The sequence below is a fragment of the Dasypus novemcinctus genome, chromosome 6 (assembly GCF_030445035.2).
Source record: "Dasypus novemcinctus isolate mDasNov1 chromosome 6, mDasNov1.1.hap2, whole genome shotgun sequence".
NCBI classification, from domain to species: domain Eukaryota; kingdom Metazoa; phylum Chordata; class Mammalia; order Cingulata; family Dasypodidae; genus Dasypus; species Dasypus novemcinctus.
Window position 1 is genome coordinate 52,490,731 of NC_080678.1, and position 14,375 is coordinate 52,505,105.

General features: G+C 38.3%; 1 pseudogene; it reads left to right on the plus strand.

Moving 5' to 3' along the window:
• LOC101427961 (lysosomal acid lipase/cholesteryl ester hydrolase-like) overlaps positions 1-13,991 on the plus strand; it is a 47,502-nt pseudogene extending 33,511 nt beyond the window's left edge.
• Positions 13,992-14,375: the final 384 nt, after the last annotated feature.

Consider the following 14,375-nt stretch of genomic DNA (forward strand, 5'->3'; position numbering starts at 1 on the left):
GTTTACCTTGTGGGCGTAATAATTACCCTGGATCTACTTGAGCACAGTGCCAGTGACAATTAGTCAGGAAGGAGGTAGACCAGGTGTTGACAAATTTTTTTTGTACAAGACAGATAGTAAATATGGTAAATATTTTCAGCTTCATGGGCCATGTATGTTGTTTCCATGACTCAATTCTGCTGTTGTAGTTTAAAAGCAGCATGGCCAATACATAGATAAATAAGTGTGTCTGTGTCCCAATTAAACTTTAATTTCAAAAACAGGTAGGGTGCCCGATTTGGCTCATGACCCCTGATTGGACTAGGTGGATGTACCTTCAGCAGAAATTGCTAATCAATCGCAGCCTCAAGTCTTTCTCAGAAGTCAGTATCAGTCCATCACAGTCAGGCGAAAACTATCTGGGGGTGGCTCTAGGATGAGTGAGTCTTAAGACCCTTTCACACTATACAAGGCAGCTGTAAAATGAGTAGATTTTCTGTCTCCTTTCCTTCATTTTGAGAATTTAGGCACATGTCTGTAACATTGAGGTAGATTAGCAGATTTTGTCTTAGTAAACTTATGGCATCAGTATCCTATTTGAATCTCCATGGTTGTCATTTTACTCCTGAGTTCATCCATGGATATCCTTGCCTCTGGTCTCTGCTTCTAAGGTGGGTCATGGAAACCTTTGTACTGGAAAGAGATACCGAATATATTCTTGGGTTTGTTTCTCTTTTATAGGATTTATTTGGAGTCAAAGAATTTCTTCCTCAGAGTGCATTTTTGAAGTGGTTTAGTACATATATTTGTCCCCATGTCATTCTGAAGGAGCTTTGTGGAAATCTCCCTTTAGTTCTGTGTGGATTTAATGAGAAAAATTTAAATATGGTATGTGTGTTTATAGTAAGACTCCTTTAAGCTTTCAGTACCTTTGTTTTGTCTGTGAATGTATTTGGATTAGATGATGTAGGTGAGGCAGGTACGACCTCATTAGAGCTTCAAAGGGGTTTTCATTAAAGAGACGGGAGAGTAATTTCAGGAGGTGCCTAGAATGCTCTTTGCTGTGGTCATCAGGCAGGCAGTTATCACCTTCCTATGTTGTATCTAAACAGAAATATTGAATGAGAAGTTTTGCCAAAATTTCTGATATTCTAGTGATTTGTTTCTTTTAAAAAATTACTGTGTGTTTAAATTTGAATGACTGTTTCCATATATATGCACATATGTGTGTATGTGCATGTGTATTTGTTTTATAATATGTAATCCTTTGGCCAGCAATATACAGGTGTTCCTAAATATATATATATTTTTGTAATGTTGTATTTTTGAAAACAGGTTTTAAAATTCTGGAGTGAAGGCTGCAGGGATTTTTAAAAATGTTATTCATTTTTCTTTTTTCTGCTGATAAAAGTAATATGAAATCTGTATATAAAATTTGGAAATCCAAAGAAGCATTAAGAAGAAAAATAAAACTACCTATAATCACAACACATTAGGCTGCATGATTATCATGTTGTTGCTTTTCATTTCCTTCCTATATCGTCTGTGTGTGTGTTGTACATATTTTGTATGACTTATTTATAGTCAAGAAATTTTTTCTGCGCATAATCTCTCATATCTTTGAGGTTACTACTCTGTAGTTTTTAATGTTTTAAAGGATAATATTTATGTATTATTGATGTCTCCTTTATGCTGTTTTCATTCATATTTCAATGTATTTATTTTGCAGTCTAGAGTGGCTGTGTATGCAGCACACTGTCCTGCTGGAACTTCTGTGCAAAACATGTTACACTGGGCTCAGGTAGGTATTCAAGGAGCAAAGTTGGGGGTTTGTGTAGCATCGTTGCTAGAATGGTCTGTGCATTCCATGCAGTACCTCTCTGCAAATGTTTTCCAAATAGAAGGACAATCTGCTTACAAGTATGAGCTGATTTCCTTCCCCAAAGTCCTGGATTCCTCATTGAGTTAGTCTGGCTTTTGCTGTCCTCTCTGGAGCATACTTCGCCATGCCGTGGGCTCACCAAGCAGTAATTATGTCGACTCATTTCTTTTCCTTTCTCTTCCCTTCTCTTCAATCTTCTGCTATTCACTGAGTCTTAAATTTATTATATTTCCATGTTGCTTGATAAAACATGATTTTAGAGTAGCTCTGGAGATAGAAGCTTCTATTTCAGTATTTACCTTGTAAGCATAATATGCCTGGAAGATCAGTAGATAGACAACTTAAGCCTATTATTATCAACCTATCACTTGTCACTCCCTTTGTTTGCTGAGCAGTGAGAATCTGTGATTTAAGAAATGTATTATCAGCTGCCCAATAGCTTCTTCTGCTTCATCAGATTGGGGAACATTTGCCATGTGATAGCACATTAGTGAACTCAGTGGCCTCAGAAATATCCGCCCCTGGGAACTGTGTTCTTACCATCTCCCTGGGACTTAGGAACCAGAAAGGGCCATTTGAGGCTTCAGCTCCTTATAATGAAGGTCGGCCACACTTCAGATGTCAGTAACTCAGTGACAGATTGCTGAGGTTTAGCTCAGGGGCACCTGCAATGGAAAGTAGTGTAGTACATGCTGCACAGCACACTTTCACCTTTTAAGCCTTTTAAGGTGTCTTGTTCCCTTCGAAAATCCTCATATTCACACATTCATTCCAGCTCCTGCTTTCCCTAGTCACATGTCTGTATATAGTCACTTATTTTCTTTCTAGACCTACCACCAAAATTCCCCTATCTTTTTTTTTTTTTTTTTTGTAGTTGGGGTATTTTCATTCTTCTTTTTTTTCCCTTATCTTTTTCCCTCTACGTTTTCTGAGCCTTTTCCCCTCTCTCCCCGAGAGGACATTTTACCAGAAAGGGTGAAATTCTCTCGCCTGAGCAGTTAGTGCACTCCTAAGGATGCATGGAGAGTGACTCAGCAGACTGAAGGTGCAGCTTGGGCTATGCTCTAGCTCTGTGGCCTTTGCAAGTGCCGGGTAGTCATGTCCTTGGAAAAGTACCCATGACCACCCGCTAGCCTATCTGGAGCCCTGCTCTTGTTCCAGCCCCTTTTATGTGGCAAGCTGATTTCCCCAGGACAGCTTTCTGGCCCACCTTTGACCATGTGACTTTAAGCTGTACTTACTTTGGAATTTCTTTCATAACTGTTTCCAAAGCCCAGACACGCTGTGTTATATAGACCAACAATATTGACCAGACTCAGACTCTGTATAAAGTTCCAATTGAGAGCTTTATTAGCTGTGTGGTGCCTGCCTCATCCTACGCAGAGGAGAGAGCAGCCCCGCATCTTGGGGGAAGTTTGCTTATATAGGCCTTTAGGTTCAGGGCAGGGGGCAATATCTCAGCAAGCAAGCACGTACAGAAGCAGATGTTTGCGGTTAATTAAGTGCTGGGTATTCTATCTGGGGATTCTATCGGGTCACAAGTGGTTGGAGAGTTCTTGTTATTTGCAAGGGTCTGGGTCAGGTTGGTCTTTTGGCAGGGGCTGACAAGATTTTCTACAGGAGGAGGCTCTGAGATAAGATTTTATAGTGGTCAAGCTTGTTACAGTAGCAAGATATATGCAGTTAGAGGGCTGTGGAATTTTCCTCTTGGGTGGGGGTGGTCACGGTCTCTTCTCCACATTCCCTATATCTCTTTTGGGAAGACTTAAACCCTTGAATTTGAGTGCTCTCCATTGTCCTGCATAAGTAATTAGTATGGGGTGTTCAGGATTAAGAACTCAATGGTTTGCACTCTCTCTCACATAAATCAAACTCAGCAATTGATTATGAGTGGGCTGCTGGTTAACAGCAATAATAGGAGGATTAAGGGACCCAAAAGGACAGTGATAACAGTTGTAAGCCATGGGGACTAATTAAATAAACTTTTATACCAATTTTTGGTGGCTGACTGAGCCTTTTCTCGTTCTTCTAATCATTTCTGGACTAAGTTTAAGGTTTTTTAAATGATGCCAGAGTCATTAGCATAAAAGCAACAAGTTTCTCTTAAAGCTAAACAGAGGCCTCCTTGTTTGAGGAATAAGTCCAGTCCCCGCCGGTTCTGGAGGACTAACTTGGCTAAGGAATCAAGTGCTTTTTCTAAATGTGAAATTTGATATTCAAGGTTCTTGAAGTCCTGAGTAACTAGGGCTGACAATTGGCTGACATTAGAGTGACTTTTCATGAGAGCTGCTGATCTTACCATGGTTGACCCAACAATTCTCAGCCCAATAGAAGAGGAACTAGGATTTGGGCCCTCTTGTACAGGTGGTGCTCAATACTCGATGTTTCAAGATACTCTCTCCCAGTTTCTCCAGAGAAGTAATGAAAGTATGCCTCAGTTTCCAACATTTTCCCCTTTTTGTTTTAGTTGAGGTGACCATGCCTGTTTTAGGTTGCCCTCCTCTGAGAGTCTTACCCATCATTGACTACTGGCCAAGCTCTTCGACTTGGGGATGTTAATGAAGTGCTTTTGCTAGCACCAGATTATTTGCATGTCCCACGGCTGTTAAGCTTTGCAATTTTCTTTGAAAACTCTGTCCAGCACAGGTGAAAATCATGAGCAACAGAACAAATATGATTAGCCCTATTCCTAAAGCTGGCAGGAAATGCTGTGATTTCCACCAATTGACTGGGTTAAATTTTGTAATATATGAAATCATATCTGAGAAAAATATTATTATTATTGGCTAACTGAATTTGATTTTGACACATTTCTAATATTTTTCTTTGTAATTCAATTATTTCCAGAGAGATATTACTTTTAAGGCCTAGCAAATGATTCTTAGTTTTTTTCTATTCTATATCGGATGAATTATAGGCAAGAAGAGTAATATAAAAGTTGCTTTCATTCCAATCACATTTCAATTCCCTTAACAAGTTTAAATTATACAATTGATTTCCAGTATGCAAAACAGGTGATTCTAAATCATTAACCCAATTATTTAACTGTTCATTAATGTGCTCTTGGCTATGCCACAAATCACTAGCATTTTTAGGCCAATCATGCACTTATTGTTGTTTATACTTTCATGTAAAGCTACCATAGTGGTAGCAGCAGCTATAATGATTCCAATTATTCTGAAAATGCTTATAATAAACAGTCCAATAAAGTGTTTAGTCCGTTTCAAGAATTCTTGTACCATATGTAGCAATAACTGACTTTCAGGAGATGACTATCAAATCTGCATCATTCTCACAGGTATCCAGATGCCTTTTCTTCTTCTGGCCATCACTATTGTTTCTCCATCCTGCAACATACTTTCTGGTAGACATGTATACAAGGCACCATTTTTATAAAACAATGAGTCATTCTTAATAGTTACCTTACCAGTTTTGAAAACAAATGGATCTCTAACACAGGCTTTAAAATGATATGTTTGATTAAGGGTTAAATACTGTGTTATTTTACTTATATTTCCCAACCATTTGTAAGTGGGGCATTTCCAAGAAATATCTTCCCCAAATTCTTTTGCAGTTTATGACTATGAGTAACATTAGCCCAAGGGGACAGTATCCATTTTCCTTTGTAATGTTAACAATTTCTGCCACAATAGCATAAAGAGAGGTCATGAAGGTCCAAAGTCCATAGGCAGACACAAGCTGCAAGTTCACAGTTCCGGGATTTGTAAAGTTAATGTGATGCATGACAGCAATTGGTAGAGGTTTCAATGAAGTATTTTAACTTCCAGCCATATTTCCACTTTTCCCCCTTTTTGTTTTTGTAAAGTAATGAATACAGTTTGGGTGGATTTTGTTGTATTACTCCCCAGAGGATTTGAATTGTGCATCTGGGGCTCATTCCTCTCAAGATCAGAAGGGATCTGATGTTACAGTCATTGGAGTAAGCATGAAGGAAGTTATGGGGGATGTTTGTGAGCTGTTGGCAAGTAACAGGCAGCCAGAACTGCTGGGCTAGGCACCACAAGGTTTGGTACTTACGATGTTTGTTTTTTCAGTGGAACCACTTTGCTTTTTCTCAGGTTTTAGTGGTAGGGCCCTGGATCTTCACAAAGGCATCTGTGTCAACAGTCCTAAAAGGGATGTTAGTGGGGTGGGCAGGGACATGACAGACAGTCACCTATTACTACTAGCAGGTATCCTGGATGTTTTTTCATAGATCTCAGGGTGATTTACAACAGTCCATCATTTCTGTCTTGCTTTTAGTATTTGCAATTCACCCCTGGATAGGGATGGCAGTCTTCAGAGTGACCAGACACTATTGGGTTAAATCTTTCACTTTTAGCAGGACCTCCTATGCCGCACACAATTGCTTTTTTATATTGTACTTTTGGCCTCTTTCCAGAATTGTGATTAAAACCCAAGGGGTATTTGTTTAGAATTTTGCCTTTGCCACAAACTCCACCCAGAGCAAATATTGGTGGTTGCTACATCTAATTCATAGGCTAAGTTAATGTCCACAATTTATTTTCCTTTTATTATTTAAAGCAGTTGCTGGAGGTTTTCCTACTTCCATGAAGGATTTTTTTCCCAATTAATACATACAGTGGTTTTAATATTTGAGCTAAATGAGGGATGAAAGATTTTTAGTATTTTAATAATATTATAAATTCTATTAACATGAGAAAATATTATACTTTATCAATTACAGCAGAAAGTATAGTTTTCTTTTACCCAACCAAACAACACTTAAGAATTTGATAGAGCAGCAGGGACTTTGCAGCCTGTTCTAATTGTGTGCTTAGTTCAGGCTCTTAAGATACTACTCTCTCTGATTTTTTTTTTTTTTTAATTTTGAAAAAATGATTACTGGTTAGTAATGTTATCAGTAGGGTTTTAGCCACAGAATTTTTCTACACAGCCAGATTTTTATTACCATGCCAGGAGAGATGGTTGGGCTAGCACATAGCCCCAAAAAGCACTGCAAAAGTCCATTGTTGGGTTTTTCACAGATAGAGGAGTGCAGGCTGGCTTGACTTGTCTAAGAAGACACTAAAGAAAGTCTTAGCAAGTTTTAAAACAAAGTGATAGTGACACAGCTGGACATTAACTTTTTGCAACAAACTAGCAATATTTGGACTGCTGCATATAACAGTGTTGTTATTTTAATTTATGATAAGAGGTTGTTTCTGTGATGCATGCTTTTTTATAATAATTAAAACCATAATTAACCACACTGTACTTCTGTTTAATATTATGCTGAAATATTGGTAAATTTATACACTCTTAAGTATTCATTTGAACCTTTTACTCATTCAACTTTAACTAACAGAGGATTAAAGAAAAAAAGCTGTTAATTTTATAATGCTTTTAAACACATTCCACTCAACTTATAACATATTAAATGAACTCAACTATTTAATTTTTCTTTCAAGGTCAAACAACAAATCTCTTGCAATTACTTTGAAATAAAAAGCTACTTTTCAGGATTTAATTTTGAGAAAGCAGGTTTGAACATTATGTTCCTTTAAAAGAGATAAGACCTTTTCTTCTTCAAACATTGAGGAAATGATGAGGTTAAAGCACAAGAAGCTATTTTGATGAAACGGACTTTCTTTGTATACTGATTATTCAGGAAACTTTTACCAAAACAGACGAATGACTTGAGAGATTTTGAGAAAGAACAAAATTTTTAACTTTGATACATAATATTTGATACTAAAGCTTTTAAAACTGTATAGATAGGCCCATCAAATTTTATTTAACTTTAATCATAAAAATTTCTTTTCCACAAACCTTCTACACTTTCAGTATTCATTCAAGTTTTGTCCCACACTCTACTGTTCCCAGTAATCAATCATTTTATCTCAGCACAAAATCCTCTTCCATTTCCTTAAAACTAAGAACACATTCCATACCTCCCACATACATAAGTTACCAGGCAAACTTCTTATAACATATAATTACCATCAACATTAAACTTTTCTTCACTTTAAACTTAGTAGCATGCAATACCGAAAACAGTTTCCCAGAAGCAAGTTGGCAGGGGAGGCTGGCTGCCGACAAGCCCTCCTGTTATAAAATTACCTTTTATTATTATTATCAATCCAGTTTTTGTTTAATAGTGACTTTGTGGAATTAGCCATTTAAATGCCTTAATTTAAATAATGCTTCATTCAACTTTTTATAATTATTTATAACCATGTAGCCTATAATTATATTACTTTAAGACAAATTTTACCTTCACAGAACACATTCTCTTAAAGTCACCACAATACTTTCTACAACTTGCTACATGCATTTAATTCCCAAGAGTTTATGAAAATTAGCCATCCTATATTAGGACAAAACACACTTTTTTGAAAAAATTTATTAAATTTTAGTTAGCATTCCCAGAAACATTTAACTTTTCTTAATAGTCATTTAAGTTTTACATCCTTCATTTTATTCTGTGAGGAAAAATAAACTATTTTAATTTAGGCAAGAACTATTTTATTAATGAAAAAACAGTAATTTTGTTAAGACAATTTTTGTCACTTGTTTTCTTTCTAGGCCTACCACCTTTTTTTTTTTCTTTTGGTAGTTGCGATATTTTCTTTCTTCTTTTTTATCCTTATCTTTTTCCCTCTACCTTTTCTGAGTCTTTTTCCCTCTCTACCATAGAGGACATTTTGCCAGAAAGGGTGAAATTCTGTCACCTCAGCAGTTAGTGCACTCCTAAGGATGCATGGAGAGTGACTCAACTGACTGAAGGCACAGCCTGGGCTATGCTCTAGCTCAGTGGCCTTGGCAAGTGCCCAATTCTCAGGTCCTTGGCAAAGTACCCATGACCACCCACTAGCCTATCATGAGCCCTGCTCTTTTTCCAGCCCCTTTTCTGTGGCAGCTGACTGGAGTCAGGTTGCAGGCTGAGTTCCCAAGCACAGCTCTCTTGCCCAGTCATGACCTTGTGACTTTAGGCTCTACTTATTTTGGAGTTTTTCATAACCATTTCCAAAGCCCAGACTCCCTGCAGAAGGCAGTCTTGCCCTTGACCCTTGTGCCTTCTGTGTCATCACTTTGTCAGGAAAATAGCTGCTTGACAGAGTGACTTCACAGGACCCTTTCCTTGATCCCGCCTCCTCTGGGCTGTTGGCCAGAGGCTGCCACCCCGCATGTCTGGGACTCCTTGGTCAGGCTGCTCCAGGAGGCAGCCCCAGTGCCTGCTGGGATCGGCTGCTGAAGGTGGGTGGGGCCTGGGTGTTGGCAGCTGAAAGCCCCAAGTCAGGTGTGGATTTTGGAGGTTCCGGTGGTATGAGTTGGGAGGTACCCTCAAAGGCCATTTTATTCACAGTACATTCAGAAGTTTGCTTTTTGCTTAATTAATTAAAATTCCATTTTTCATTTCCAAAACCTAGATCTTTACTTGTCTGTTAAATTTAGCTTACAAATATTATTCTCGTTAGAGCCTGACAAATTCCAAAGAGCCCCAGAGCTGAGACTCTTGTTTCTCTCTCTGGCCCACTTGCAAGCCCTGTCTGAAGCCCAGGTGCTCATTCCTGTGTGAAGGTTGGTTCTAGTACATCTTATTGTTGTTCAGAAATATTAGGGTGCTAGTAAAAATATGGATTCTTGGGCCCTCCTCAAGATCTGTTCAAAATCAGAATTCCTAGGGAGTGTATCCTTGGGATCTGCATTTTTAATAAGTGCCCCAGCTGACAATGTACTCCCTTGTTTGCAACCTAACTTTTAAAAAAAATTCTTGGTAAGATATTCCTTAAAACATTGTAAAAAGGAATTTAATATAAAGTTTGCACACATTTTAGAAAGTTTGTGAGTGCAAAGAAGAAAAACCACATGTGTGTGTACCACCCAAGGGTAGGCACTAGTAGTATTTTGGTATAATCTTACAATTGTTTGGTATAATCATTCCCATTACTAAAGTAGGATCATAGGACATGCACTTTCTGTAACATTCCTTCTTATTTAATAAAATAGCATTGTATTCGTTAGATACAGGCTGAGTTGCTGTATCAGAGACCCAAAAATACAGCCACTGAAGCAATTTCTTTCTTTCTCATAATACAGAGATCCGTGGTCTAGGCTGCTGGTGGAGGGGTGTGGGTGTGTGCTGCGAAGTCATGCAGGGACTAGTGTACTCCACCCTGTAGCTCTGCCACCCCTGGGTGCTGTCCTCCTCTGCCTGGGTGAAGCTGGGTCATCTCCATGTCTGTTCCAGCCCACAGGAAGTGGGGAGTGAGGAAGGGCTAGGGGCTTGATGTTTAGGAGGTAGCTCAGAAGTGAGCCAGATGGCCATGCCTAGTTGTGAGGGGGGCTGGGAGGTGTGCTTTCTACCTGGGTGGCCAGGTATTCAGTGAACGCCTGAGTGGTTCTAGTACTGAAAGCAGGAAGGCAAGAATGGACACTGGGGGTGAGAATGTCCAGGTCAAACTAAATTTCAAAAGTATTCCTAATGCAGAGGAAGTTTTCCATTGCATGCATTTTTTTCTCCCTGTCTTCCTCTTCTTTCTCCCTCACCCCCTTCTGCTCCTCACTACTCCCACCATCTCTTCCTCATTATAGTCTCTTTGCAATATCGAACTATCCTGGGAATATATTGTGTTATATTGATTTATAGATATGTCTTTATACATCACACAGTTTGTTTTTCTTAGGATACAGTTGAAGAAGGAGACTTAGTCAGACTGTTGAACTGTTTTTAAGACTTCAATACATATTGTATTATAAAGAAGAACTATTTACATTTTTATTAGCAATTGAGAGTTAATAACATTATAAATGTCACTTTAAAACTGTGTAACCTAATATTACAATTATTTCCACCTGGTCTTCAGCCATATGTTGTTACATAAGTGTAACCATAGTACCTATTGTGTTTCAATTTCTATTTCCCACTTAATATTATTAATAAATATTCTTTAGAAACAGTTTTCTGTTTCTGTCTTATATTTATATTTATTATTGTGGCATAGCATACTCTTTGGGTATATTGTTGTAACATAATGCAAATAACCAAATATCTATTAAAAACTTTAGCTTATTTTCGTGTTTTTGTTACTATAAACAAACTTTTCCATACTTCCCTCCTTCTGAGGTGCCTTTTCCAGTGAATAGTTTTTGAAGTACTAAGGTGACTCAGTACAAATTTCAAGCTTAGAAATTTAGCCTGAGTGATAGGCAAGTCTTGCCATTATATTCATACTCAACTTTATATAAATGCTGTAATACAGATTTGACCAAGTGGCAAATTCACATCTGAGTACAGCAGCAGAGCAGCTCACATTGAGATATTTTCACTGATGAGTGGACAGGGAACAGGTGTCCTAAGAGGTGCTGTAAATCCATATTTTGTTCTGATTGTTAAATGTGCCACATATATTTAATATCTGTCATTTGAAATGACAAAAGCAGATGCTAAAATTTTTCCTATAGCAATCCTCTGTGGTATCTAATGACACTACCTTTTATTATATCAAACAGTAGATTTGCATGCAATCAATAAGGACTGAAACTTCACACACATCAAAAGCATGGTTGGCTATCTCTTTGTACCAGTTAATGTGGCACCATCATGTGGTCAAAACTTACACATAGTTTCCAGTTCATTAGGAATGCCAGTTATGGATTTAATTCTAGACATATTTTTAACTTTGGGGTCTAGGGGAAGTATGGCTTTGCATTATTCCAAATTTTAAAAATAAGTGACTTTGGGAAGCAGACTTGGCCCAATGGATAGGGTGTCTGCCTACTACATGGGAGGTCTGTGCGTCAAACCCCAGGCCTCCTTGACCCGTGTGGAGCTGGCCCATGTGCAGTGCTGATGCGTGCAAGGAGTGTGGTGCCACACAGGTGTGTCCGCTGCATAGGGGAGCCCCACGTGCAAGGAGTGTGCCCCGTAAGGAGAGCCGCCCAGTGTGAAGGCAAGTGCAGCCTGTCCAGGAATGGCACCGTGCACACAGAGAGCTGACACAACAAGATGATGCAATGAAAAGAAACACACTTTCCTGGTGCCACTGATAAGGATAGGATCAGTCACAGAAGAACACACAGTGAATGGACACAGAGAGCAGACAACTGGAGGTGGGGCGGGGGAAGGGGAGAGAAAGAAATTAAAAAATAAAAAAGTGACTGTTAATAGTTTTATATTGGACTCTTGTAAATATGCATACGTTAAAATTGTAAATAAGATATTAACCCATGACTTTCATCTCCCTAACCAGGTGCAAGTTGTACTGACCTGCAGTACAATTTGGTGATTACACCGGCTCTGGTACACAAAAAAGAAAAAGTGTTAATTATTGACAAATAAAGAAAGAGCATTACTAGACAAGTTGGATGGGGATATAGAACACATGGTGGTTTTGTTTCAATAAATATTTTCTTTCCCAAGTAAAAGAGTTATTCTCAGAAAAAGTTTGATTCAAATTTAAGCAGAAAACATCATCTAAAGGTCATCCAATGGAAGCAAGTATTGGTCTAGTATAATTCAAACATATGTTTGTAGCTTTTCTGTGCCCTCTTATAGCTACTGTACAATTATACTATGAAAAATTGAGTCATGTGGTAAAGGAAAGTGAAAAAAAGTTATTTAATTTTAAATTACAGTTTGGAAATAAAGAGTAGTCTATATAAAGTAATTTCTGAGTCTGTGACTAAATCCAGCAACCTATGAGTTTATCTCAAACTTCTGTATCAGATAACTTTTCCCCAAACTGCCTTCTTTTCAGGCTATTAAATCCCAAAAGTTTCAAAACTTGGCTGGGGAAGCAGTGCCAAGAATTATTTCCATTAAAAAAGGTAAAGTCTTCAAAGTCTAAAGAATAAAATGGACCCTGAAAACTCATCAAGGAAGCCAGCCAGGGTACTAGGATTCTGATGGGGGTCATTACTATGGGAAGTATTTGGGAGAGTTAGACAGGAATGCGTTTGTGTTTCCTCATTCAATTCTAAACTAACACAAGCCCTGTGGTGGGTGTTGTGGGATGGGCCTCTCCTTCTTGCCCTGTCATGGGCACTAAATAATCTCCACTGTGACATGTCATTTCATCATACTACAGACACGGACTTAGCAGTCAGACCATCCTAGGGTTCTGACCTGCTGGCTCTGGGGCCTTGGTCACATTACATTGCCAAGGCCTCCTTTTCCACACACAGGTAAAAGCACCATTTTTGAGTGCTGAGTGTATGGCGCATTTCCCCTGCCTCCTGGACAATTGGTGTGATTATCTCTGATGTACAGATGAGGAACCTGATGTTTAGAGAATTTTTACAGCCCGCCTTCCATCCCTGAGGGAGAACATGGAAGGCTATGCCTGCAAAGCACCATCCCAAGTCCTTTGTTCCTCTAACTGCCATCTGGTAGGTGGGGAGAGCTGTGCCTCTCACAGGGGACATGGCCTCTGTCACGGTGCCCCATGTGGCATATGATAGCATCTCAATAACTAGCAGTCTTTATCCTTCACTGTGAGTTTGGTTTTTTGGTTGTTCTGGTAATGGTAATTGAAAAGGTAACCTGATAGTGATTTTCAAAAGTTATTCTCTTCTACTCACATCAAAGTGACTACATGTTTAATGAAGACTATTCTTTGTGATTTTGAAAATTAAAAAAAGAAACAAGTTCCCTGTTTCTTTTTTTAAATTGTAGAGTTACCCTCCCATTAACAACGTGAAAGACATGCTGGTGCCGACTGCAGTCTGGAACGGGGGACATGACGTGCTTGCAGACATCAATAATGTCAAAGTCTTACTGACCCTAATCACCCGCTTGGTGTACCACAAGATTATTCCTGAATGGGAGCATCTCGACTTTATCTGGGGCTTGGATGCCCCTTGGAGGTTGTATAATGAAATTATTCATATCATAAGGAAATATGAAAGCCAGACTTAAAAGATGTAGAGTTCTTTCCCAGGTCTTTTTTCTTTTTATATCCAAGGTAATTGTGAGACTTTGAAGATGCCCAATTTTCTCCAAAGAGGATGAGAAACTCACTAGCTATTTTTGTTTAAAATTACCAGCTGATTAAGGAATTAATGTCTCAACTATAGTGTTGTTTCTTTAAGTCTTTGTGAAAAGATACTTATAATCATTCTGTTTATCCTTCCAATATAAAATGCACTGTATTAGTTTTTTACTTCTGCCCAAGGCAAATTAACACATATTTGCCTTTTCAAACTGATATTCATTAATAAGTAACTTGAGAAATTCTCAATGTAAAAGTATCTAGCTTTCATCTCCTTGCTTTCCCATCTAAGGATTTGTATTTATGCACCTAAGTGATACTTTTTTCATGCTTATTCAGTAGGTACAGAGCTAAATCCAGTGAAATCCCAGCTGTGCCAGTTACAAATATCCCATGATGAATTTTATTTATCAAACTTATCTGCTATAGCTGTGAGTTAGTAAATGGATAAATGGCTCAGGCCAAGCAAAATAATTTGCTGAAATCTCTGAAAACTAATTGCACTAAATCCCATAGAGAGACTTTATCACTGGTTATCACCTGGTTTTCTTTTAAAC